The 22,818-nt window shown below is 42.2% G+C and overlaps 2 long non-coding RNA genes and 1 other non-coding gene across 5 annotated transcripts; 2 read left to right on the top strand and 1 right to left on the bottom strand.

The window, feature by feature from the left end:
- Window positions 1-5,271: 5,271 nt before the first annotated feature.
- Window positions 5,272-5,343, top strand: Trnad-guc (transfer RNA aspartic acid (anticodon GUC)). The gene has a single exon. It is a non-coding gene; the product is annotated as a tRNA-Asp (tRNA).
- Window positions 5,344-11,506: 6,163 nt separating this feature from the next.
- Window positions 11,507-19,779, top strand: LOC128896320 (uncharacterized). Of its 3 annotated transcripts, none has more exons than XR_008461961.1 (3): window positions 11,507-13,359; window positions 14,450-18,125; window positions 18,651-19,779. It is a non-coding gene; the product is annotated as an uncharacterized LOC128896320 (long non-coding RNA). The 3 variants fall into 3 exon arrangements; XR_008461959.1 differs by having other exon boundaries at window positions 11,507-14,685; window positions 14,747-18,125; XR_008461960.1 differs by having other exon boundaries at window positions 11,507-16,515; window positions 16,576-18,125.
- Window positions 19,780-19,933: 154 nt separating this feature from the next.
- Window positions 19,934-22,704, bottom strand: LOC128896319 (uncharacterized). The gene is made up of 2 exons (XR_008461958.1): window positions 20,600-22,704; window positions 19,934-20,509 (listed from the first exon to the last, which is right to left on the bottom strand). It is a non-coding gene; the product is annotated as an uncharacterized LOC128896319 (long non-coding RNA).
- Window positions 22,705-22,818: the final 114 nt, after the last annotated feature.

The raw sequence follows: 22,818 nt of genomic DNA, 5'->3' as shown, positions 1-22,818 counted from the left end.
AAGAAGTAAAAATTGACGCTTTAGACTGAAATAACCCCTCGAGTGCGTTTTCTACTATTCTCGTTCCAGCACGAGTTAATCCGCGAAAAATGCAACAATGTAGCCGGAACTTTCGTTTATGGCCACGCTTTCGACGCAGGCCGCCCGATTTGCTGTATAATTTGGTGAATGGAATCGCCGCGATAGCGATCGCCACGGTACCGAAACCATCATTTTTCCCCCTGACGCATGGGGCTCGCATTAATTCACCGTTGTCCAATCGCCTGAATCGGAGAACACCTGCCCCCGACATCCTTACCGCGACGCACCACTTCTACCGGGCCGCGTCTAATTGTAACTACAGAAATCATAATTTGCGGGTAGAACCGGCGCGAGCGCTTGCCATTTATAAATTACAGGCCTCGCGGACGTGGTCCCGCGTAGCATGCTCACCGGAGTCGGTTCTAAGTACCCGAAACGCGTGTCGAAGCCCGTAACTCGCCAATCCGTAGCTCGACATGGGATTTATAACGCGTTGGCAGCAGCCTATCGATGAAGAATGGAGCCTTTCCCTCGGAACAGCAAAAGTGCAATTTCTCAAACGGATAGCAGCTCTTTAACTGTTTCGAGTTAGAACGTTTAAAAACTATCCAACCTTTTGCTTAGCTTTACTATTTTCTTTAAAGTACGCTACAAGTACAACAAGTGAAATTAGAAATGTATACGGGGTGTCCCAAAAGTTGTTGCACTTGTTCGCGTACAAGCGCGGCCGCCAGCGCGTAGCCTTCGCTACCGCGGCCGCTCCAACGGTCTACGCGCGCTCTGATTGGTCGGGGTTTTCGCTTAATATCTCCTTAACGAAGCCTCATCCGACATTTTTGCAAAGGAAATTGTTGTTCAGAATCGTCTCAGCTACCCCCCATTTCCGGCTCCTCTTCAACTTTTGGGACACCCTGTATGTTACGGTGAATATGATAAACTGGAGATTATGCGCGGGGAATAAATTGAAAAGGAACGTCTACGAAAAATCGTTCCTCCCTTCCATTTGTCCCTTTTACGATCTCGGAGGCACGAACATGGCAATGATTAATCGATAACTCTGTAGGTCGATTAAAATAGATCCCGAGGACAGGATTTCTGGGCGATGCGTGAGCGGAATCGCGATTTGGAAGGCCGCCAAAATTTACTGGTTTCAAGCTGCGTGAGCAACAAAAGGCCTTGTGCATCGGCGAAACGCATCAGGGAGGATCGAAATAGGCAATTTGAGGCGGCTAAGAGTTTGGAAAACCCGCCATCTGTTGCAATTAATCAACGCTCAGCCTTTCTCATTTTCTACCGAAATCTTTCTTCTCTATTTTTAACGTAGGGAGTTGATGCAATAGTCTGCTGCATTTGGACAAAATATTCATTAAACACTTTCCTACAATTTCTACTATTTCACTTGTCAACATTTTCCCATTACATAAAATGGTCCAACTTTGGGAACGTGTCTTTTTTGGTATTACTAGACTTGATTATAAATTCTCGTAGCTTTCTTGAAGCGTAAATCCTTCGTGTTTGCAGTGGTGTCACTAGCAAAATTTGTTAGACTCCGAGTGCAAAGGTTTAAATTTATCGTACACGAAGAATGCAGCCTATGGCGAATCCGCGAAGCAATATGGCGGCCAGCTATTGCCAAAAGGTTCCCTGCACCCTGGGATAACGCAACACGCGATATAAGCGATTCGAACGACCATTGGCCAACGTATGGTTGGCAACCCATCCAGAGTCGATTTTTACTTCAAATGCGTTCACAGTTCGCATCTGGACGCTTCTGATGTAAATTCGCGGGGGCGTGAGAGCGAACACGCGGAGTGAAATTATTCATTTTAATGGCGAAAATATGTGTCGGCATCGACGTGTTTTTTCGGTTCAGTCCAAGACGAGTTTGAACAGTTTATAAGAAAATTGATAGCAAGGTAGAATCGAGGGGTGTGTATCAATTAGAAGGCAGCTCCATTTTTTCAAATTTTTCGGAAACTAAAAGAAACGTTCTAAAATTCAGATTTATTAACTGTTCTTTGTAATTATGAAACTACGTCGTTACAGATTGCAAATTTCATTTCTGATTTGCCGTGGCGCCATGTTTCTATTCTAACCCAGTACTTTTTTCACGTGCAGCTAGATTTCCAAGATAATCGCGCCAGTCACTTTATAAGGTTCACTCTCGGCTCGAGTACACGTAGCGTAGGCGTGCACGCTTCGCTAATGATTTTAACTTTAGCCGTACCTACCGTTTCGTAGAAACGAAACGTTTAACCGAGTGCGTAGATTGCAGTGACGCACCAGCGATTGCACGTTTGTCATTCTGCCAAAAATCCGTCGTCCTTTCGCGCGGCAAAAGTTACGCACAGATTTCCGGCGTGGTTGTATGAACATAAATCACAACCGAAGCGAGCAATCGTGCCAAGCCAAGGTGCAACAAACGGAGTTTCATCGAGTTAGTGACGCGAATCGTAGAAACGAAGAATTCAGACGTTGGATGACGAGCACAATGTTACGTTCGAGTTGAAGTACCTGAATGGTTAATTACTTAAATGACAGAAATATTAAAAAAATATGAATAAACACATAGAAATTCAGACTTTCTATTCATAGAAGATACTTGGACCAATCGAAAATAAACCATTGGCTAAGAAGAAGCCAAGAGACGTTAAAAGTTGCGCGTTAAAAGGTGCCGTGCTGTGACACTATAATTGCACGTGTACCTCGGTAGAAAAACGTGTTTACAGCTTGACAAGACTGTTCCTGTCGTACACAGGTTTTTGTATAGCAACCAGATGAATGGAAAATGATTGTTATGTTAGTAGACAGCTTTCGCGAAGTGGGAACTAGTATAATCAACCGTTTTAGAAACAATAGTACTCGTTCTAACGTGTATTCGATCGTTTACATCTGGCTGAGTGCTCGTATTTCTATTGTTTATTGTTACGCGTAGTGCTTTTGGAAGTTCTTCGTTGCGATCGATCGAGGTAGAAATAGGTACAAATAAAATGTTGGTAATTTAATCTTTCATAACTCTCGAAACAAAATTTTAACCTCGTAGAAATTTTTACGAGTGTTAGCCTGGCAACCAACGCGTTAATATTAAATACATTTTACATACTGCACCAAGTACGATAATAGCTGTTTGATACTCGTCATTCTCGCTAGCTTTCAATTACTTCTACAGAACTTGGTAATTTGCAATTAAACAATAATTACGAAGCGTAAAGACATGATGTAATGCAAGCGCGGTGAACGTGAACAATCACAGCAGAATGTGAAAGATGCGAAATTGCGGGAATTAACTTTCCGACGTGTGATGGCACCTTTTCCTGGAAACTTATTACAATGCATTCGAGACTGCTGTCACCCGATGACCGTTAAATCCAGTTAATTCCTTTTCCTTCTCATTGTATGGTAATTTCATTTATTTCATCGCGATACTTATTCCTACTCGAAAGAGACTCTGATTTTCAGAAAAATAATTATTATTTAAACCTACGAAATACTTGATAGAAATGTGGTTTGAATAATTTAATTGAAATCAAACTAAAGATCCTCAGGTTGTCGACCCCTGACCTATATCAATGTCTATCATCCTGAAGAGGGTCCACAATCAACGGAGGAACGTAAATGTCTTTGAATATTTCTTGAATATTTTATATTCTCTGCGGTATCTAATAAACTTATGTAAAAAATACCTTATATCGATCGCTATATAACAGAGAGGAAAGATACAATCTATAAAAGAAAAAAAAAAGGAAAAAAAAAATACCACAGGTAACATTTCTCTGATTAATACATCTCTAAGTTATTGATATATTAAAGAAACGATAAATAATCATTTGTGAAAGTGAATGACAAGAATCTAATAATCTCGTCCGAATGCAATATCTTCTTCTTATGGTTTGGCATTTCGTCGTAGTGCTCAAATAATTTCCAATCACCAGACTCTGCATATGTTTATGCAAAATCACATTTTCACAGATACAGAAAAATGAATTCCATTTGTCATAAATGCATCAACGTCCGCAATTTACCAATTACTCTGCTCTCCCAGCGAGCAGTAATTGAAATGACGCGAATATCTTTAGAACGAAGACGATTCTAACTTGTAACGTATAGTAAACGGAGTTCCCCAATGACGCGAGTAGCAAAATGCGACGTAGACGAAACACGACTATGAATCATTGCCGTCGACATCGTGTGGCTGACAAAGCTGACCGTGACGAGAGCCATATGCGTCCTTAGCCCTCTCAGCGAGAGTCCCAAGCGATAGCTAGCGGACCTAAACTGTAAACTCGCGCGGTTGTCGGGCATTGGGTGGAAATGTTTGGAAAACGTTTGAAAGGATGGCCAGGAGACCCAACGCGTGCTGCTAAAGAATAAAAACTTTGTCCTTGTAGGGTCTGAACACAGAGGGGAGGTAGTGAAGTACCTTCTGGCAAGAGGACAGTCTGACGACTGCGAGGAACCGCTTTGTACTTATTCCAGAACCTTTGAACGCGATATACGTCCGTCGAAAATAATTTCCTGGTCGTGTTCGTTTAGTTATTGAGTGTGCATACCGTGCAATTGGCTACAACACCCATTACACTTGCATAACAATTTTCATACGGAAGCAAAGAGTCAGCGGTCAGTGTTTCTACGGTATTTCAAGTTTAATAGTGTATCGATTCGGAAAGTGAATTATTATTTATGAAATGCGTGATATTGAATCTTAAGAAGTGAGTTTGCACTTCTTCTAGTCAAGTTCTTCCGTGACGTTGTCGATAATAGAATATTAGTGATTATGTACGCGAAGGAGTTAAACATGTATCATCGTCGAGCGCCTCGGGTGTGTATCGACGAGAAGTGCGCCACGAAGGAGAAGAATGAAGGATAATTATATTTCACCGGCAAAACTCATTGGGACCGAATGTAAATACTAGCTATTACGTAATACGATACATTCTCAAACCGTATCGCACTCCATTAGTTCAGTTTTTATCTCAATGTATACACCTTTACGACACTTACGACCTTCAATGAATAATTAACGTATACAGCAAAATTATTAGTATACAAATTTTGTTGCTAAATTCTATATTGGATGTGTATTTACCAACATTTAATAATATTAGATAGTTCGAGTGTCATATTCAATCGTACAGTGGAACTATGGGATCCTTTACACATTTTTATATTTGCTTGATATTTTAAAAATGTTATTCTGTAATTAGGTATAGTATGTACTGGTCGATTTATTTATCACAAGTCTTCAAGAGGTCCTCGGTAGTATAGTGGTCAGTATCCCCGCCTGTCACGCGGGAGACCGGGGTTCGATTCCCCGCCGGGGAGGATTATTTTTTATTACCACATGATTTATTTTTTGTTCCTTTTCGTACCGTCCACCTTTTCTATTTTACTCCAAAATACTCTATGTTACTCCAATACACAGCTGCTCCATCATATAATCTTTTAGTATGATTATAATTGTACATTACAACAATATCGTGCATAAGATTACATTTCTGAGTTTCAAGTTTCGTATCTCTCCTTCTATATTTATACATCTTATCTCGATATTTCTTCTCCCTATCTCATTTATTACCTCAAAACGATTGTATAATATACATATAGTATTTTATTCATATGCAATTTTTCTACAGAAAATTCAACGAATCGTTCGGTATAATCTCAGTATCCCAGTGACATCTTTTCTTTATTATCCTTTCGTACGTCGGGGTGTATAGTATCGACGTTACATCAGGATCTAGAAATTGTAGCAATCATGATTTCGTCCATCTTTTATTCTTGTGACTCGCTTCGTCCAGAATTTGTAGGCGTCGAAACGATGGAACGAGTGGAAGTCGTAGAAAGTTTACAACTTGCAGGCCTGTAAAATGTCTTAAGTGGAACTTGGATTGGGACTATTGTGTCGTATTTTCACCGGATGTCGCTTCGAGGACCACCAAGGGTTTGAAGAACATTTGCCAGTGACCCAAGTTAGACCTCGCGTCGAATTGCACCTCGACGATAGACATAGTATACCCGAACTCGTGCAATTAAACCCTACTGCGGTCTGAGAGTGAATGCTCGTTTCAAATTAATGGCACTTCTCCAATTACGGGTTCGGATAGATTAATAATCTATAAGCGTAGCGATTATTAAAATTACTTTTCAGTTACATTTTCTTATTTCTTTATTGTAGAGCAAAAAGTTTATAAGATAAGATATACTTCCATTTCGATTTCAAGTATTTATCTGAGTTTGCGTAAACTTCCATAGGCTACCCATATACGTATTTTAATAACACGTCCGACACGTAAACGTTTAATAATTAATACAAAAAATATCATAAAAAAGGGCTTCTATTGAGTCTGTCGTAGTGTTGTTCCCCCTTAAAGGACTGTAATAAATTTAAAATTGCGGTACGCAAACAGTCATCGGGTGATAGATCTATTCTACACATTGTCTGTGCCCGTATGCACGTGATCCATCGATAGCTATGATCGATCAAATGGAAAACTTACTTCCGGAGGTGCTGTTCTTTATATACGCTTCGAAGAAAGGAAGCGGATCGTCAACTATGCTCTCCTTCTTCATCAACGGGACTTTATCCTTCCTAGCGTGTAATAAGGTGCGAATAGTAAACAGTTGATCAGAAATAATTTTGTTCTCGGAAGATGATAAAAAATTGATGGAATAGTGGGTTTGAGAAACACTGCGTTAGAGGGTTTGATGTCATGCATTACTCATTGCGAGCGCAGTAGGTGAAACAAGTTCGGCGGAGATACGCGTTGTCATAAACGCTAGATAGACGCTGATGTCATAAATGCAAAGCGGGGAGGGGTGTTCCGTGCGCGAGTATGCGTTTCCTCCTTATTATCCTTGAGGTTTCAGGGAACTGAACCTATTCGTTCATGTTTCTTTCAAACACTCCCTCCCGATCATTTCCAGCGGCCTGAACCAGGCTCCCTCATAAACTCTTCGTTGCAAAAAAGTTAGCAAAATGACTGTCGAGATCGAAACAATGCACCCTTACGCCCCTATCATGGAACTCAATTACCGGCAAATTGGCATGCGACAAGATGTCCAAGGCGTTTCATCGATATGCTTTCCAAAACACTTTGAGAGAGGTTGGATAAGTAACAGATTGGTTCTAGGAGACACGAGGACTCCGCTGGTGCGCCTTTGATCGCGAACACGTTTGCCAGGTGAGGAAGGGTAGCAAAGAGGATATTTCTCGGAGATCGCGGAGTTCCAGGAATGTTTCGGCTTCCTCGTATCCTCGACAGTTCGATCCAGCCTTTGCAAATCTTTCTCTTTCTCCATGGTCACCAATCCGCTTCTCTCCTCTCTTCTCCTTGATTCACTTCCACGAAACTTTCATAATGCCACGGGTAGCGTGTTACTGGAAGTTTCAATCGGGAAAGATTGCGGTGTAAAAGCATTCCTTCGCGACTCGTGTATTTTCTATGAAAGTACATGGATCCTTCGAAACGTCGGCGTCGTAGTTGCGGCAGAAGCATCCTTTACGCGGTCAAATGTAGGAAGGCAAGACTATTCGGAGGAGGACTTCCGGATAATGGAATCCTGACTAAAGACGGGCAAAATTTTATTGCAATAATGGCCAACGAGTAAAACGCACAGGGAAAATATCTTTTCCGCATCTTGACGATGTATTTATCGTAACTTTGGTATATCTCTTTAAAATAATGCTCCTCCCGGCAGTGTACAGCGTGCGAGAAAAACAGTTAAATCGAGATGTTTCGTTTATGAAACGAATTAATATCGGAAAAGCAAGTGTCCTATTCGAAAATTCTCTCGAAAATGAATCGTGTCCAATTGAAGAATTCGACGGTGAAGAAGTCCTATTCGACTTATCTTAATTAATCAACGTAAACAACGATAAAAAGCCGGGTCTCGATAATTGCACGCACTCGAGTTCGGTGACATGCAATAAACGAAACGTGGTAAGATTCGATTCCAGGAGTCGCTCTCAGCTTATGCTAGGCTAGACAGACAGACGAAAGCGATGAAGAATGATAGCAAGTGAAAAAGCAAACCTTCCAGCTGTCCGCGCATGCGGCTAATGAGTCATGTTCGCGATCTATAAAAACTGAAATTTTTATCAGTTTTATCTTATCTCGGCGAGAGGGGCTTTATTAGGTTGTCGAGACCTTCCTGATAAAAATGAGTCCAAACGCGGTCTCAATCGTACTATTTTGAATCAGGCAGTAGTGTGTACTACGTCGGTTCTCAATCTCTCTTCGCTATACTCGCAAAAGTATATTTAAGAAAAAACGTTGGTGTATTTTTTGGCGGTATGCAGAGGCTAATTACTATTATTTTTGTAAAATATAATTCCACGAATAATTAATAATCGACTATTCTTATCTTTTTTTTGTTTTTTTTTTCTTTTTAGAAAAGTTGGAGCGTTTCTGCACGATTTCAAGTCGCGCAGTTGTTCTTCGCTCTGTTGAAGATAAAAGTATTTGTGCCCAGGCGGAAGAGTAAGGTTTACGAAAATATAATTGATTAATGCCCTGCTCCGTTATTTAAAGATCCCCCGAAACTTCTCGTCAACGAGGGGAAACCGTGTAAGTTTTAAAATAGGTCTGAAAAAATATTTCGGTGGTCAGTTGACGCTAAATAAACGACGATTAACGTCAGCTGAAAACGTGCCAGGTCCTTTCGTGCGTTTCTGAAATCAACGACGCGGTATTCCCTGCCACTTATCCTTATTTTCGGAACGTGCCATCCTGCTGAGTTCGCATGTATTTACAAAACCGATGCCGACTTGCCTTCTTTCGTCAGTCATAGCCGAAGAAGACGCGCCAAAACCGTACAACTGCAGAGTACACATTCTAGAGACACCGAAAACGAGGGTTTCCGTGTTAACATGCTCCTTTTCAAAACTCTCAAACACGCGGTTTCGTCGCAATATTTGCCAACTTTACTCTCGATTCTTTCAAATATTTGGATTGGAGTACGGACGATAAAAAAAAGAAGCACAAGAAGTCCATCGAGTCCTTATCTATTTCGATAGTTGACAATGACATGGGAGGAAATTATAACATATAGAATTCATTCATGAATTGCGAGAGTAGGTAGAATCGAATGGGTAGCTGGAAAAAGATGCGACAGAGTGAGACTAGTAATTTCCATGTTTCATGAATTTTGACGATGCAAGAAACAACTATTCCATTCCTTTACATTGCCAGGACGATGTAAACCCTCGAGTTCCATCTCTGATCCTTAACCTCGCAGTGGAAATGTTTAGCGTGTTCTCGCGAAACGTGCGCGTAAAAAGACACGGGGTCGTTTCGTGCAGCTAGGTAAAAGAGAACTCGTTCGTGGAAACCGAAGCCAAGGGCGGGAAAGGTGATTTTGAAGGAACGGGATGATCGGTTCCAAGAAACGCCCGGCGAATTCGGTTGAGCGCCAGGGCGCGAGCGTAGGAGCCGTGTAGAAAAAAGAAAAAGAAATGGGCCACCGCTCCAAATTTGTAAGTCCCGCTTCCGGGGCGGCTGTGCCGACCGCTCCCAAAATAAGGCTCGTAACAATCAGGGAATTCCACTCCCACGCTCTCCCGGCGCTGAGATGCCGCGAGAGGTTATGGCACGCCGCCAGGCTGACTTGAAAATTGCGAAGAACGCGTCTCTTCTTTCGTTATCTTGGCCCTCTTTCGCTGACGTCTCGGAAAGCTCTTTTCCGAAGCTCCTCCGAACGGTGTCTCCTGCCTGATTGCATCTCCACATTTTGCCACTGGTCTTTGTCTGCTTATGGAGGAACAATATTGCGACAGGCCCAAAAAAGCCCTTTTTTACGACTTACTTCCAACGATGTTCTACTCCCTTCTTCCAACTACGTACGTAGCCTTCACCTGATGTTCCTTGAACGCAGTTGAGAATCAACCTTTACACCGCCTCCTTCGTATCGCATAGTTGCCTGCGCCATCGATAAGGAGTTTACCGTACTTGGAAAATGTTCGTAACAGAACCGTTATGGGAAAAGTTGTACGTTTCTGGCGACAGTGTAGCGTACACCTACGCGCGTACGCGCTATCATACTCCTCTGATACTTGTTAGGAAAAACGAACTGCTAGCGAACTGGCAGTTGCAACGATCGAATGAACGAACAGCTAACGGTTCGATAGCAATCATGCCCGCTGCAGCACTCGACTATTCCAAGTCGCAACGACGGTAGAGGCAGGAAATGATAGCACGACAACCTTCGTGTGATCTCTCACCGGGAAGTAACGACATTCCTGAGCAAGCTGTCACTAAACGGATCCATGTTCGACATGCAATCTTCATTAACACGTCGACTGCCGGTGACGGACGCTTTAAACTTGTAACGTTTCTCCATGAGTGAGTGTAGAAGCAAAGTCGCTAATGAACAGATGGAACTTTTAGTTTTTTTTCTGTATCGAGGGTCTGCTTCAACTCGTATTGGCAATTAGGAATGAATGAAACCGGAGTTGTTCCGTCTGTTATACTATTGCGTGAGCAGCTGTCAAGTGTAGGTACGAAAAATGAACACTTTTCAAAATCCTAAGGCTTCTTTTGGCGAACCCTGTACTTTGAAGTTCCTCGAGGCGTTATTCCGAACAGTAGTATTTTGTTCAAAATCGTACCTCCCACGATTCCTGTAACTAGACCGTATTCGAGCAACCAAACAGAACACGTCTTCTATTTGTAGACGGAGTTCCAGTAACCGAGGCGTAGGATCCGACTTAATCGTTCAGAAGAACTACTTAAACGTCGACCAAACGCAATCTACGATGAAGCGGTCGCGACATCGTGGAATCGAACCGAGACCTGCTCTATCTGCGAATTGTACATTCTCCCGATTCGAGAAGCTCCTGGAATAAACCTCAGCGATGGAAATTACTCTGGGGTCGGTACGAAACCACTGGAATGCTCGATAAAACCCGTATAAGGCTCACGATTGATCAGTTGTTAACTATCTTTAACGTAATCGCCATCAGCTCTTTCACGCGGAACATTCTCTAAAAGACGATTCTTCTTCGACGAACTTTAAATAACGAATACAAGGACAACTGTTCATCCGTATCTCATTGAACAAAAGTAGCGAAGGCTACGCGCTGGCGGCCGCGCTTGTACGCGAACAAGTGACTCGACGTGCATCGAAGGACATTGACGCTGCCACCTAGCGCGTAGCCTTCGCTACCGCGGCCGCTCCAACGGTCTACGCGCGCTCTGATTGGTCGGGGTTTTCGCTTAATATCTCCTTAACGAAGCCCCATCCGACATTTTTGCAAAGGAAATTGTTGTTCGGAATCGTTTCAGCTACACCCCATTTCCGGCTCCTCCCCGACTTTTCGGACACCCTGTATACATCATCAGAATATTGTATCTATATGTATATGAACTATACATACTGTATACATACTGTCTTTTCTATGAATTCCTAAAATTATATCAAATAAGTGACAGCATTGCATACTATGACGATGACTGAATTAATAATATCTATAAATTTTATGAAGCCAAAGGTCGTTAATAATATCACGTTAAGAAACGCTGATGTAAAGACGATTACTCCTGTTCAATTAATATTAATGCCCTCTGTTCCCAATCAGATCAATCTCTATCCCAGTTCACCACACGTGCAACTTTCAAGCTTCGATTTCCTACACCGCCACATTCAACTACCTTTTATCCTTCATCGTATTTCCTGACTACTATTAATTATTACACATCTGAAACTTCTTACTTGTCACGTGTCTTTCTCATTTCTATCTTATGCGTTTGTTCTCAGTCTTTAGATATAAACATTTCTCCAGCGCCACACTTGCTTCCCGCCTGCTATGCACAGGTTTACGAACGCTAAAGATAATCGCATCGATCACGTTCTAAGAATCACCTGTGCGCAACATTGCATATTAACGAACGTGTTCGAGTAGGATGATCGATTTTCCGGTGACTGTTCCGTGGGCCATCGTACGATCGGTCGATCCTTGTTGTGCATTTCGTCATTGGAGTGATTACCTGAATCGGTTACCATTCCGGTGGCGTCTGTCGCTTGTCATTTCGCTGTCCAATTATCCTGTACGAGAGGACCGAGAACCGAGTCCAACGAATTCCTCGGAAGAAGTGGAACGGGAAGAACGATGCCAGGACGAAAATAGGACTCATAGGATATTACGTGAATACTTTACCAGTACCTCGATCTGCAAAAGTTCCCTCGACGTTACAGACGCCGAGGGGTTAATGCGAGAGAGCTGCATACAAGTTTACTAGTGACACAAGTAGCGGTTTTCAAGCTTTCTATAACACTTTGAGTACTCTGTCACTCAAACAGGGTATTCAAAGAAACCATTCAATATTTTTTTATATTATATACACAGGGTGTCTCAGGCAACTGAAACAGGCTGTACTTTCTAAACGATTCGGAAATGGTGTAATTCGTAGGAAGGTCCCAGAAACAAGTGTACAAAGTTTCATGAAAATCGTGCTGTAACAGTCACCGGTGTTTCCTTGTACGTGAAATAGTCGCAGACGCTACCTTTGAAGCTTTCAGATACGGAACAGGTGCGCCAAAAAGCAGTCCGATGGGAGTTCCCCCATGGACGAGGCAGTCCTCGACGCAAAAGATCGAGCACGCGTCTCGTGCCTAAAAGTCGTCGAACGATTCACTTTCGTGGAATTTGTTCGATAATAGAGACCTGGGATTCGTGTGCAATACGACGTATCAGGCAGAGATCTCTCAAATTCGACAAGCTTCGAGTGTGTTTGTCTCGTGAATCACTGAAGATAGGAGGTAGGTACACACTCGATCCGCGGACACTCGAATTCGAAAAGAAAAAATTCGGTAGACGTGATTCAAGTCGTGGTATGAGGATTATTTTGCACTGTTCGTGCGTATACTCTATAACTCTATACTCTCGGAAGATTTGGTCTTTAGATTATTTTTGTTTGTCTATCACAGTATGATCTCCTCCTAACCAAACATTTTCCTCCTTCGTATCATTAAAAACACCGGAAATATATTTTCTTTGGTTCGTGAAAAGATTGAATAACGAGGAGTTCCTGTTCAATGTTTGTTTCTAGTGATTTCTAATGATTTCGACTGGAAGCTTGCATAGGTCCGTTGCACTGGCTAGACTCTTCTTTTTATTGATGGACAAATACTTGTGAACGACAGTGTACCTACTCCGAATCGCAGGATGCTAACTTTGCGAGACGGACGAGGAATTCCCTGAAGACGGGCGGGCAGCAGGTGTACAGAAAGCGGTGCACGAGAGGATCCGTTCCACCTGCGGTTTCCACGCTTCAAGGTCCTCTTGAGGAGCATAAGCGGCGATCGTGCGATTTCGCCTGACGTCAACTTACCAGGTTAACGGTAAGGGAGACTAGGGGCAAAAGGAACGAATTTAACCCTTTGTACTCGGATGGCCACTTCGGAGGGGAGTAAGTCTAGCAAATTTAGTTAGCGATTAGAAAGGTTCCCTTTCGTTTGGATAACGATTATGCAGCTTTGCTTTCAAATGGCACAATCAAATCGAAATAAGAGAATATATACCGAAAATGGGAAGTTTTAACGTGCAACTAAAAGATGTACATTACATTAACGTGCCACTTACTTATAGACCCACTGTAGGAGTTCCTGTGAATGAAATTGACGTCGAGTGCGGTAGGACGTAGGAGTTGAAAGAGTTAGTCTTCAGTGGCGTAAAACGGCCGTTTAGGATCCATACCACGGACTAGACAGACTCGAACTTTTAATAAAGAACATTCTTGTGAAACTGAGAATGCCGTGAATGTCTTCATTTCATTTGATTCCGACCGGTTTCCATACTCATTAGGTCACCTATAGTAGGTCAGAATTTTTCACTCGTGCTCCCAAGAGTGTTTTCACGGAGAGCTTCGTAAAAGCGTGCTACGTATTCGGGACGTGACGTGACGAACGACAGCGCGGTTTTAAATCGAAATTCTTATATCGGACACGAGCGGAATACGACTCGAGGAATCTGGTGTCCGTCGAGTTCTTCTCGACGTGGCGTTGAAAGAGAAGTCGCACGGAATAGGACGAAAGCCGTATCACGACCGAGAAGGAAGGGATTCCCGTGATATAGTTATTCAGGATGCCCGAGGATCCGAGCGCTTGCGCTTTGCAGGCGTGTGGTTACCCTGACTCTGACAAATACAGGCCAAGCTTTGGGAATTTTTAACGCGAGAACTATCTAAGCGAGGAGGATTATGTTTGAATGTATGAATGTGTATACTTTGAAGAATGTCATGTAAAATTTGTAGTGGAAAATATTGGAAAATGGCGCCGTACCAATCCGTTTATTGTCGTATAATAAACCTTACCTCACAAAAGCTGGCTAAACTTTGAGAATTTTTAACACGAGGACCATGTGTTGGGAGAGGTTTATTTAACACGCGCATATTTAAATAAATGCAAGCTCTTTTCGTGTATATTTTACCAGGAGAAAACAGACACTGGCGAATAGTCAGAGGAAACTACGAGATTCGGAGGAGAGAAGAAAAGAGAGACTGCCAGGCAAAAATAGAACGAGGAAGACTTCTGGAACGATACAAATAGATAAATTCACGAGAAATGGAAAACGAGGAAAGAGGAGCCGGATGCACAAAGAGGGTCTAACGAAGAAATAGAAGCAGGATAAAGCGACCGCAGTAAAAGAATGAAACGAAAGGACCGAGGGTAGATAAATGCAAAATAAAAACCATTAATATTGTACATAGTTTACATACGTTTTCGTTAGCGATCTAGGTATAGTACAGATATCTGTGGGTCAACGTAAGCTGCATTGTGGCGCACATAAGTTGGGCGAACCTGTATAGGGGAATAACCAACCAACCAACCAACCAACCAACCAACCAACCAACCAGTCAGGCCAGAAGACTCCAGGCCTGTGCTCGATCGGAGTTCTGGAGGAGTCCGACTGTTGTTCGCCAGAGACGATGGGACATTCTACGAAATGCCCAGGCGTTCTACTCCTCCCTGAGCGCGTCCCCTCTTCCTTTACGCTGCTCGATTTCCCCTTGTTGCCCTAACATCCTGAGGGCCTCAGGAGACTCCACGTGTCTAGCGATGGCACCGATCCGCAGAGATTGCCACACTTTTCCTCGAATATGTTTAAAAACGTAAATTTCTATCCTAAATTACAGTTAATTGTAGCTTTACATCGAGTTCGAGTCGGTAATATTGTAATTTCAATACGGTTGGCAATACCAATCTGCTTTTCTGTTTGGTGTGCTACAAATGATTATGAATGTTTTTTAAGTCTTTTATAATATATTTAAGAACAACACAACAAATAAAACTAAACCATGAGAATTTATTCGTGATGTTTATTCGAACGAACAGTTGAATTTTAGTCTCCTTAGATATTTGTTTTCTTTTTTTTATCAAACCACCATTACCACATCCGTTTAATTTTGTGGATTTAGATTTTACAGTTAACAATTTAATAATATTCCGTCGCTGTCCCTAGGTATTATCTATAAATAAATTTTATATCCATCAATTTATAGAACAAATTTACTGGATAAAACCTACACCGAGGTCGAAAGCGTTGCATTATGAATAACTGCTCAATGGCTAGAATCATGAATAGTGTTTATTTTTGCACGAGCATTTCACGAACCGATGCTAGACATTTAGTTATATTTCGAAGACCAACGAATAATTGAAACAATTTATTTGGTTTCTTTTTACTTGGGTGATTACTACGAGATGAGGTTGTCTATTTATGTAAACACTGCCACGCAAAACAACTGAGTGCAACTCCCGAAAGAAACTTATGGAACGACCCAACAGAAATGATCTGAATCGAAGAATTCAACTGGAGAAAAATCGAAGCATTTCTATGAATCTCGATAGCAAATCGATCCCATCGCTATGCGAAGCGTGCATGATCTTCTCGCGTCACATGGCAGTCCCTACGTGCGGATTATCCGTGTATGCGCATAAACGCTGTATATGTAGCTTGTCGCACTTCTCTTCGTGTTTTACTACTACAAACGCGTGCCACTTACTGCTCCTTCTACAGGACCGTGTACGGCGACGTTCGTATGTACAGGAAATTGTCAAGGAGCACCAAGCTACCCTCTGAACGTCTTTAAACAAATAAAACAACTCCATGCCACTTTTGCTGGTCAATTATGAAATTCGTGGATTAATTAAATTTTGCAGACTAGAGGAAACTACACGATCAAACATTTATTACGATATTTATTTTTGTGATATCATCAAAGCTCAAGAATGTCATTCGAATTCATTTTCTTTAACAGTTAACTCTCGAAATAAATTTTGTTAGTTCTTCAACGAAAGTTACGTTCAGTTTTCCTACTTACAGATTTCTAGGCGTTAACTCTCAAGTTCTCTACAAACACCAATCGAAGAGGTACCAATTAAGAGCAGTAAATAGTTGGCACTCGGACGATCGAGTAATCGGTATCGCGCAAAATTGCTAGACGCGACGAACTAATCCTCGAGAACGACGTAACAAAAACTAAATAACACTCAAAGGTAATAATTACCAGTTTATCGGCAGTAATGCGACCGAACCTTATCGAACACTTGTTGCAGGTTAATTATTATCCGAGACGGTTCCGTAACTGGTTGATTTATGTTTTCATGACCACCACGGCGAGGAGATTAAGATTATATCGACTCAAGCAAAATATTGCAAGGGACTGTTCGGCCTCCGGTGCAATTAGCAGCTAATATACCATCATTATCGTGACTTATCATTCAAGGACAATCAGATGAAGCTATAATTAATGATTGTGCCACGTAGAACACGTAAGCTCCCAGTTACGCGAGTTTATCGATCTTATCCGATAACCGACGCCACTCGGCTATATAGTTTTTTCCGTGGCCAATCAACTGTACGGATTGATTTTGTAACGCAACAAGTCGCTTCATTTTATTCAATGATTCCACTCGGTTGAAGTTTACCATTCGATTCCGAAGCTCTCGAATTTCATCGCGTCTTTACTGTCACGCACCGATGCCCAATGATAACGCGAAATTCAGAGAGGGAGTAAATTTGCAAATTATTTAAAAATCCCTAAGTTTTTGAAAGACGTTTGCTCTAAGATCGAGACAAAAATGTGAACTTTTTATATCGATTTATCGTGGAAAAATGATGGAATACCTCTTGAACACTAGCATACGATATATATAGTAAAATCGATATTCGTATTATTCATACGCTAACGCTATTATTTCGTTCACCTCTACGTATAATTTTCTCTGTTTTCGTTCTATTTTTTACTTCTAGTTTCATTTTTTAATCGAAATTGGAAATAGTAACCACAGTTCGTCCTCCTATTTTATTTACGTTTTCAGCTGACACTAACAAATTCCTCCACAAAATTCTACTTCACGAGTACGAAATAATTGATTAGATTCATCGAAAAATTATATACACCTAAGGTATGAATAGCTGCTTTTCAAATCGATACGTTCAACTTGCTGTTTATCACATAATGCATATAGATAACGAGATAGGAGCTCAAGAATAGAATACCTACGACTAACGACAAAACATTACATGCCTAACCTTTTAAATTCTTCGCTCTATTTTGATTCACTAAATTTATCATAATAATAACAAAAAGAAAATTTGCGTAGGAAAATCATCTGATACGTATCGAAGTAAACTACCGAGAACGATATCGATCCAAACATCGCCGTTACTCGTGTCGCCATGATAATTATTCGATCCATTATTGAGTTTATATACCGCTCCTCGTTCCAAGTAAAATCTAATCTCGAGTTGGTGTAAATATTTTGGCACAGCACGCGTGGCAGTAAATAAGTAACACGAACCGCGACAAGAGGCACATACATCGATATCCTCGAGCAACAACACCTCTCCATCTGCTGTTCACTCTCATGATTAGTATTTTCTTCCGATCGTCCTCCCCGAGGAGCGAGCCGTTTCGTAGAGGTCAATTCCCTGAAGGCCGTCCTTCCGGGACTGGCAGACGCGTGAGAAGAAGGTTGTATGTATCTGCCAGATAACAGCGTCCCCCTGCACGAGCCTCGAGCAGGGAAGACGAAGCATAGCCGTGGCGACACCCAGGAAGACTGCGTCTGCCCTTGGCTTTCACAGATCCGGAATAGATAAGGTAGATTATCACCAGGGATTCCTGTTTGTCTACCGCTCCCCCTGCTTTCGTATCAATGTTCATGGCAGAACGCATTTGGTCCACGAAAAATCTCCCGGAATTAAGTTAACCTCTTGGCTCATTCGCGATATAAAGGGTTTCCTGTTTTGTCTTTTAGTAACAAAGTACTCTTGTCAGATCAATACTCGTGTGGTAAAGTAACGAAATAGCGAAAAATAACTAAGACTTGGATAAAAAATCGATTTCAATTGTAAAGCCATTATGCATCTCATTCATAGTGCATGCGATGACGCCAAAGAAAAGTCCATCGAATATCGCGCCAGGAAATCCGCGTGACGTAAGAAGCCGCGGTCGCGAACGGTGGTATTTTCTCGATTTTTCATTTAACATGCTGCAACGGCACAAGGCCACGGTTAAAAGCCTCATTATCGTGTTCAAATATGAGACGTAGACAAGAGAGAGCCGTAGTAGAGTGCGTCCCTGAGGATTCTGGCAGAATGTATCGCTGACTTTGTCTCTCCGCAGGCATGAACTTTCTCGTCTCGTGCAACATTAAAGCCTATCCACACGAACCTGGCTTGTTTAGGTAAAGTTGAAGCGCGTAAAATGCCAACAGCCATAATCTCCGTAAACCAGAAAAACGGTTTGTACAGGTCGGCGCGTCTGGTTCAAATAAAATTACAAAGTTTATTCATCCTAGATCCTCTTCAGGAATTATTAACTCTAACGAGTGTTTTGCAAGCGTGTGAATTATTATTTTGAAAGTAAGGTAAATCACAAATTTTAATATCGAAATTAGTAAGGGCAACGATTAACCCCGTTTCTTCCTGATTAATTCTTCCCTGTTGCAGTGTTTACCGCAACTGTGATAGGTTTCAGAGATTCACGGGAAAGTTACGCCAAATAACAAGCTGCGATGCTTGAACGTTGTTTCTAGTGTCTTGTTTATGTATTCCTGTATGGTGTAAATATTTGCTTCTTCAGGTAGTTTGACTTAATCTCCAAGTTCATTTTCTATGATTTTCAGAAATTTGTTCCACATTCTCTATACCTTAAGCTCTTAGTACACCAGATATAAAAGTCACATGTGAAAATGAGTTTGACAAATTTCATATAATTGAATTTTAAGATTCTTTGCCAGTTTGCTATTGAGACTTGTTGGTAGAAATATGATTCTGAATACTCTGTATGTTTTTTATTCTATTTTATTCCTGTACTTTATATTGATCTTTGAAGAAGATACGCAAAAGATGGTTTCTTTTTTTCCACATTTAATTGTAACTTATAGTTGCCGATACATTTCTGTATTTCTCTAAAGTAGTCATATACGAGTTTAATAGCCTGACCTGATTTTCATGAAGAAGTATTGCCACGTATGCATCCAATTCAAGCCTCATTATTTATACTTTTAAAAGATATTGAATAATATTGGATCTAAGATTAATCCTTGAGTTACTTCTAATTGCATATAAACTAGGGTTGAGGAGGTAACCTGAATATGATATACATTTGTACGATAATCATAAATAATTGTAACAATATATAAAGATGTATCCGGTTGGTATAGTTTCAAAATAAACCTTAATGCTCCACTGTACTAACATGTGTATAATGCGACCATACTAACTTGATTCTTGCTTTATTTATTTCAAATGCTATGCGTACTTCAGTATTTGTAGTTTGTAGCATTGTGGAATGTTATGGCTTAAATCCAAACTGTTTGTTAGAAATGATGTCACGTTTGTTAAGATGCTGTGCTAGCTGAAGTAGTATAATTTTTTAATTAAAGTATTATATACTTCTCAGTATACGCTGTACCTAAATTTTATTGAACATTTGGAAATCACTCATAAAAACAAAGAATAACTAAAAATACGTTTAAGAAATGTACAAGTAGTTAATATTTTATAGTGAATGAATAAAAATGTAACTGTCCAGTCAAATAAACGTCACGAATAAATTGTTTGTGTAGCAATCGCCCGATGTACACGTAAAATCAATATCTTTGAAATATCTTATAAATCGAAAATAAAAACAATTATTTCGAATATAATTTTACTAGTGACACTAACCCTACTTCTCCTCGCGAAACAATTTACGAAATAAAAGTAATCGATGTCTCAGAATTTGACGAACTGTTCTTGAAGTTTGAAAGAGACCAAAGGAATCCATATAAGACTACAGATAGAGACATAAGCGATCTCAAACATATACCTCTTATAATAATGATGCTTTATCTACCACTTGTCGATATAATTTATGATTTTAGATCGGATATAATTTATGGAAAACCGCTCACCCTTTATCGCGTTTTTAACCGTTCAATTCTGCATGGCGCCAAAAGGAAGATCTCGATCGGTTGGCAGCGTAACAAACGGACGATACTAAAAATTGATTGAACAAAAATATACATAGGACAAATTTTCCTTTTCAGAAATTCGTTATATTGAAAAGTTATGTAGAGAGCTAGGAACAACAAGAATACCGTGTAAAGCAACGTAAAGTGTAAAGTGGAGGTTAGATGTCCGTTGGTGTTCGTTACTCTTGTTCTCGAAAGCTCGCGTACTGGTCGCGTACGCGTGAACGGGCCTTTAGGTTCGTCTCAGCGCCGAGTTCCCTTCCCCTGTCGTCCCGGCAGATCCCCCACCCCGCTGGTCCGGCGTCCATCCCTTCAGTGGCTCGGCAGCGCGCGTTCGATACACGGAATCGCCTCGTGGTTCTCGGAAGGCAGTAGACTGTCGTCAGCCACGCCAGACGGCGCACTGCTCGCACACTCACTGCTCTTTCGGAGATACATCGCCCACTGGCTCACCCACGGCTGGCTGTTACCTCGGCTGTCGGTCGACCTCTCTCTCCTCCGGCTGCTGGCAGCAGCACACTCAGGCTTAGCGGGCCGCCAGTTACGCAACAATAACAACGCTGTCAGGAGGTGTAGCATGCGCGTGTTGTGCCACCTATACGCCGACGAACGACCCTGGAACGACGAGCTACCGATTCGTCGTCGCCGCCGCCGCCGCTTCTGCTCTTATTGCTACTGCGATCACTTGTTGAAAACCCGGTAGGAGAGCGCACACATCCGTTTCGCAACACGGCCACGCTACGCGACGCGACACGATCTTCGTTTTGGTGGGAACAGACTGTGCCGCGGTGTTAGCAGTGGTGGTAATTCGAGGAGGAGCATGGAAAGTGCGTGCAGTGCCGTCGAACGGGAATTATGTTGCAGGAAGAGTGATGAGTAGTAACGGAGTAAACGTGGTGGGAAGCCGATTTGAGTCCGTGCGCGGTGCGAGTGGCGCGGATCGAACGCTCGATACGCGACACGCGTTCAGAGATCCGAACTTATGGAGGATCGAGTCGATTCCCTGCCGACCGAGTCGACGATGAATGAGCGAGAAATTGTAACGCTACAGTGTGACACAGCTGTCTGCTCGGGGTGCCGTCTCTGTTGGCTTTAGACCCGACGATCCACCGGACCGACGGAACTGATTTCAGTGTAACTCTATATCGCTTTCGGGAGAGGAAAGTTTTCTACGCAGAGGAAAGAAAAAGTGTGGAATACTTGTTGAAGGCGAGATCACCGAAGTCTAATCTCGTCGTGGTACGGAATCCACGTGACAGAAGATATCGAGAAGGAAGATCGAAGAAAGATCGATCGTTGGAAACAGCCACGAGGTGTACGTCCGACAGAAGTACGCGAACAAGTGTGGTACGCGAAATACGTCGCGATTAGGCGCCAATGACGTCAGGCAAGAGTCGCGAAGACGTGTAAGTCGACAAGGGGAATTCGTTGGTGGAGTTTTGCGGTGCGTTTACCGATACGGGTGTCGGTCTGTGTGTTGGTGGTGTATTACTGCTGGCAGTAGTGATCGTAGTAGTAACGACACCAGTATCTGTCGTCGGTATTGGTGGTGGTAATGGTCGTGTAGTGGGCTTGGTATCGGTGTTGCCGAACAGTAGTGGGGCTAAAAAGGAGACCCCGTGGTGGAATTGCTGCGTGGTCCGTCGTTGGTAGCCAATTATATTTTCTACGTGTGTGCTTCGCGGGCAATGACTAACTGCTCGGCCGTGTTAAAATGTGTTAGTAGGAGATATCGTCGACGGACCCGTTTCTGCGTTGGTGTTGCCCCGTCTACGTCAGCACCGGTCGGACGGGATTTGCATAGCAAACAGATTGACGCGCTGGTAAGTGGATAACGAGAGAGGAGTCGCGACTCTGTGTCCCAACCGCGTACCCAAAGAGAAAAAGATAGTGCGTGTATGCGTCTGCTCGTGTTGCTCTGCAAGAAAAGAAGAAAGAGCGAGGAGGAGAAGCCAAGAGACGCAGACGACGGGGCAAGTGTTGGAGCTTAAAATAGAAGAGTGACTTCGGCTTAAGTACGCGCCAGGGGGACGGGCAAATAAAGAGTAACCGGAGAGGGTGTCTCCTCTGATTTTCTTCCAACAAAATGATTATTGTGCTTCTTCTGTGATACGTTTCTATATCCGGGAGTATTCGTGCTCGTGATCGTCTAGCGAGAAAGCAGCCAACGTTATATACATGTAGAATATATATATACATAGAGAGCGAGCGAGAGAGAGAGAGAGAGAGAGAGAGAGCGAGAGAGAGAGTGATAGAGTTGAAACGAATCTCGGACAAACGAGGATCGGTTATCGTATCGGGAAAATCGGTAGTAAGTGTTCTGTGATAACAACG

Source organism: Hylaeus anthracinus, unplaced genomic scaffold, assembly GCF_026225885.1.
Source record: "Hylaeus anthracinus isolate JK02 unplaced genomic scaffold, UHH_iyHylAnth1.0_haploid 0, whole genome shotgun sequence".
NCBI classification, from domain to species: domain Eukaryota; kingdom Metazoa; phylum Arthropoda; class Insecta; order Hymenoptera; family Colletidae; genus Hylaeus; species Hylaeus anthracinus.
Note: the sequence above shows the minus strand (reverse complement) of the source record. Positions and strands in the feature narration are given on the sequence as shown.